General features: G+C 52.9%; 1 long non-coding RNA gene across 1 annotated transcript; it reads left to right on the forward strand.

Annotated features, from left to right (window-relative positions):
• Nucleotides 1-3,728: 3,728 nt before the first annotated feature.
• Nucleotides 3,729-4,953, forward strand: LOC111772407 (uncharacterized). The gene is made up of 2 exons (XR_002806241.2): nucleotides 3,729-3,881; nucleotides 3,994-4,953. It is a non-coding gene; the product is annotated as an uncharacterized lncRNA (long non-coding RNA).
• Nucleotides 4,954-5,389: the final 436 nt, after the last annotated feature.

The following is a 5,389-nucleotide window of genomic DNA, read 5'->3' on the forward strand; positions in this document are numbered from 1 at the left end:
GGCCACGCCCCTCCGCCCCGCCCTGGCTCCCGGGACCGGCGCGCCGCGCTCCCCAAGGCTGTCTAAACAAAGGGCGCCCCTAAGATAGTCAGCGGAAAGCCTCACACGCCCCCGCTTTTCCTCCCTGTCTCCAATCCTCTTATTCCTCACCCCATAGGAGCGTGAGGGTCCGAGAGTCCCCGCCCCCCGCCGCGAAGACCTGTTCTAGGATTTGTAGACAGCCCTGCTGGAAGGTACTGGAAACCCTTTTACAGATGGGGAGACTGAGGGCCGGAGAGAAGCGTCTTGTCTAAGCAGAAAGAGATGCCCAGGGCAGTGGGAGGCTTAGAAGGAGAGATTGAGGTTTTAGAACTTTTCTGGGAAAGGGACAGGAGTCTAAAAGTTTGCAAGACCAGTGGGCACTTTACACAGCCAGTGGCACCCAGGCTGCTCCCTGCCCACCCCACTCTTAAGTAGCCTCAGAGGTGGTGTGGCCACCCCTATGCACTGAAGGGTGGGGAAAGAAGCCTTGCCTCTGACACTGACTTGCTGTGTGACCTCAGGCAATTCCTTCCCCTCTCTGGGTCTTGATCCTATCTCTAGTGATCTTTTCAACCAGGCAGGGCCAGGTGCTGCATCATGACCTTGACCCGGACCCTGCCCTGCTTGCTAGGAGGTGCTTAGAGGAAGTCTGGATTTTAGAATTCCTCAAGCACAGATGTTCTAACTCCAGGATTTAGGATTCTCTCTAGGATCCTGCCCGTCAGGCTTTGTCAAAGGGAGTCAAAGGGAGAGCACAGCCTGCCTTCCGGATGGGGGTGCCTCAGCAAGGTGACTTCAGCCTCTGGGAGTGCTCCCGGCTCAGCAGGCAGGAGTCCTGCTCCTTGTTGGGGGAGGACAAGGTGTGCTGTCCCCAGCTCAACAGGGAGGCCTCGCTGACATTCCTCTCAGGGGTTATGAACTTAGTGCTTTTTCAGCCGTTCTGTCCTTTGCTCCGCCAACAGCACTGCAGCCAGCAACAGACCCACTTTATGGATGACAGCCCGAGCCTGGGAGAGAGGCACTCCCTGAGGGTCTCTGCAAGGCAGAGGCTGAGACCAAACTCAAACCCGGGTCCCCAGGCCAGAAGAGAAGGCCAGGAGTTTTAACCCAACTTTCCTTCTTTTGGTGGTTGTGAGCTTACCTTCTTGAGCCTCATTTGGGAAAGGCACCACAGGACCTATTGCACAGGGCTGTCTGTAAGGATTAAATATCATGAGGTAGAAAGGCTGAGTCCTGTATTTGAGATTTCCCCTGTAAAGTTGCCTCCTCCAGGAAGCCTTCCCCAGCTACCACCCATCGGTACGCTTCTCCCTGTGGGGTCCCACAGGCCTGAGCTTTCAGCATTGCAAGCGTGGCTGCTGCCTGCTTCTACTCTTCTAGTCCCCACTAGACTTGGTGTCCTTCAAGGGCAGTAAGTTTTTCTGATTCATTTCTGAATCCCAAATGCCTAGTGAGGGGTCCAAATGGAGTTGGAATACAGTCAATGTTCCTTTCCTTCCTTCCTTCTTCGCCCCCGCCTCTCTCCAGCTTTTCACCACACCAGGCTGTCTTCTCCTGCAAAGGGCTATGGCAATGGGTAGTCAGTCCTCAGGGCTGAGCCGCCAGCTCTCTTACCCCATGCCAGCTGCATCGTAGGGCAGTCAAGAAAGCATTCTGGAACTTGAAGGAAAAGCAATCACCCAGGACTGGCTGGTGAAGGGCAGTGGTGGTGTCCAGCTGGCGGGGGCCACCATATGGGGCTCGTAAGCAGGCAGCCTGGGAATGCTGTGCCTGCAACCAAGCCTGTTTACAGGGCCACTGCATCCTCCCGGAGGTGACTTGCTGGGAGCTGTCAGCCATGTGTCCCCCACAGAGGGGCAGCCTGCTTGTGTCCCTTCTGCCAGTCCCAGAAACAGAAACAAAAACAGAAGGTCAGAGCTGTAAGGGGCCTCCTCTGAGGTCACTATATCCAAACCCTCATTTCACAGGTGAGGGGCCTGAGGCCCAGAAGGGGCAGGGACTTGCCCAAGGTCACACAGCAAGCCAGGACCAGAATCCAAGTCTTGCTTCCTATCTTGAGTTCTTATAAAATCAGAGGGAACAAAGAAATCGTGAAAATACACCAGTATTCAAGGAGTTTTAAGGTGATTTTTTTCTCTCTCTTTTTTTTTGCTTCTCTGATCTAACTTTGTAAAAATTTCTACAATGATCATATATCCTTTAGTAATCGGAAAGAAAAAAATAGAATCAAAGGGAGGGAAAAGCTACCTATGGGAGTAACTGGCTTTTGTCTTTAGGAAAATGGTGTCAGAATTGTAATCTTACTGTCTTCTCTCCCACTGGACCCTCGGGGGACCCCAGTGGATAGTGGGTGCCAGGGCTGCGAGGGCTCTCAGCCTCTCTCCAGCTATACTCGGGCTCTCAGGGGACCACAACGGAAGCCCAGGCTGATTTCCTCAGGTGATCTGTCCTCCCCACTTCCTGAGCCAGTCCCCTCACCTCAGTTTCTCCATCTGTCAAATGGGAGTTTCTCCGGCAGCGTGTGTATTCTTGCCCTCGCTAACAGGGCATGGGGGCTGAACACGGGGATGCTGGAGCCTGGGACGCCGTCTCTGCCACTTCTTTACTTCACGACCTCAGGCAAATCATTTAAATCCCACAGGCCTCAGTGTCCTCTTCTGTAAAATGATGTGCCTCATAGGTGGTTGTGAGGATTAAAAGAGTGAATGTTTGGGACGTCTTTAGAATTACGCCTGGCATATAATAAGTGCTAGATATGTCGTATACTATAATCAAGCTAATATATGCACTCTCCTAGCTGGATGGACAGTGAGGACAGAGTGGTTAGTATTATCATGGTTCTTGACTGGTCCCCAGGGAAGGGAGCTCTCGGGATGGGAGCCAGCCTGGCCCGATCTGGCCTCATCTCACCCTCCTTGGGCCCAGGTCTGAGACAGCCCTCTCCCGGAGCCACAGGGACCCTGGTGAGTCAGAAGCCCCAGGGATTCCTGCTCAGATGTGGCTCTGACCTTTCACCCAACCCGCAGGGCCTCTCCTGTCTGCTGGGTCCCACTGACTCAGCAGCCACAACCCTTCCCTCCTCAGATCCTTTCCATGCTGCTTCCTCTTCCAGAAACATCCAGCCAGATGGTCTCCTCAACTCCCCAGCCTCCCCACCTTTGCCCAGAACGTCTAATTGGCCTCCACCCCAGAACCCACAGTCACAGCCACCCACACACCTGTCTTCCCTCCCCAACACACACACACACACACTCCTACACAACAAGGGTTTGACCTTGGAGTTGAACATACCTGGGCTCTAAAACCAGATCCTCCACCTATGCTAACTGGGCCTCAGTTTCCTCATCTGTACAATGGGGACAGACCCTGCCTTAGAAGGCTTTGTAAGGCTTCTGTGGGGTGATATATGGGAAAGGCTTTGCCGTGTGCCTGGCATGTGGCAAGTGCTCAGAAAACGGTAACCCTGGTTATCATTCATTTTTTATGGTTGTTGGTGAACCTGTCTGCCTCCCAGCCAGCCCTGGTGGTTTAGTGGTTAAGATTCAGCACTCTTATCACTGGGACCCAGCTTCGTTTCCTGGTCAGGGAACCACGCCACCCATCTGCTGGTTGTCATACTGTGGCAGCTGCATACCCACCTGCTGGTTGTCATACTGTGGCAGCTGCATGTTGCTGAGATGCTGAAAGCTATGCCACTGGTATTTCAGGTACCAGCAGGGTCCCCCATGGTGGACAGGTTTCAGCAGAGCTCCCAGACTAAGACAGACCAGGAAGAACGACCTGGCCACCCTCTTCTGAAAAATTTGGCCATGAAAACCCTATGCATAGCAGCAGATCGCTGTCTGATACAGCGCCAGAAGGTGAGAAGATGGTGCAAAAAGACCGGGCAGGGTTCTGCTCTGCTGAACACAGGGGCGCTAGGAGTCAGAATCCACTTGGCGACACTAACAACAATAAATTTGCTTCCCCCAGCAGCTGAGCATGCCTCAAGGATCAAGGCTGGAAGCATCATTCACCCCAGGCTTCCCTGGAGCCGCTGACCAGTGCCTGGCACAGAGGAGGTGCCCAGTACGCATCAGGGACTTAAGTTCTGTCCGCCAGTTCTCTGAGTGTGCCCAGCAAGCGGGTGACCCTCCGCAGTTGGAGAAGCAACAGCAACTGTGGAGGCTGGAGGAGGTGGCCCTGAGGGCCCCCACCAGCCCAGACTGCCCTCCTGGAGAGGACCAGCAGCTGTCTCCTCCTCAGTCTGGGCATCCACAGAGGGAGGTCTCTGGCTATGGAGCTGCTGAGCTAATTAAGAATGACAAAGCACCGTGTAATTGCCAGCACTTGGTGAGTCCCCTGCCTCTTCCTGCCCCTCCTTCCCTTGCCCTGCTTGGCCTGGAAGTCCTCCGCACAAACAGAGCCCGGTGGAGTGGCAACACTGAGCACAGGCTGGTGTCAAGCAGACCTGGAGACTGGCTGCCTCTGCCGCCCCCTTGCAGCGAGACCCTGAGCAAGGAAGTTCCCCTCTTACGTCAGCTCCATTTCCTCGTCTGCAGGGCTCTTGACCTTGTGTTAAGAGGAGGGACAAGGCTAAGGGGCCGACGGGGCTGCACTTGCCAGATGGTTGAATGCAACAAGGCACACAGCCCCAGGTCTGAACCCCAGCCCTGCCACTCACCAGCTGTGTGATCTTGGGCAGGCCACTTACCTTCTCTGAGCAACAGAGTCCTCATCTCCAAAATGGGATTTGTCTGAGAGCACTTAGCTCTTACGAGGAGAATATGCGTTTGTCCTAGATCTGTGCCTGCGACAGAGAACCCTGGACAAGTTCCTCTCTATCAAAGTGGATGCAGAAATTAAGGGTTGAGAACTTATGAGCAATTTGATAGAGTAATTTTATGTCTTGAGTCTCATAATAAAGAAATAGGCTTGTAATTTTTTTCATTTTATTTTCCTAGTAACTCATTTTTCTTGTATTTTATAAAAGTTTTGGTCTGTGACAGATTAGAAATTTTTAAAAACCAGTCCTTCTCCACAGATGGTTCCAGAAGTGCTGCTTTTGGGGTCATTGTAAAACAGAAATGGTAGCAATTTCATCATAATATTGACATAGTTCTAGGGTGTGATTTCTGGGAACTTTTAACTTCTGTGACTCCCAAAGCCTGCAAGATAAAGACCAAATCTCTTAGCCTGGCTTTTGAGCCTCTTCTCGCTATAACCCCAAGCTACCTTCCCATCTTGCCTCCTCCCCACCCCAACCCCCATCATACCATCCTGTTCTCCCTTCCCCCAAACTTCCTATGCGCTCTTACTCCTCCATGCCTTTTCCTCTGCTTTTCCTTCCACCTGGAATGTCTTTCTCACTTTGCCCGAAAACTGCCAG

Source organism: Equus caballus, chromosome 2 (assembly GCF_041296265.1).
Source record: "Equus caballus isolate H_3958 breed thoroughbred chromosome 2, TB-T2T, whole genome shotgun sequence".
Taxonomy (NCBI): domain Eukaryota; kingdom Metazoa; phylum Chordata; class Mammalia; order Perissodactyla; family Equidae; genus Equus; species Equus caballus.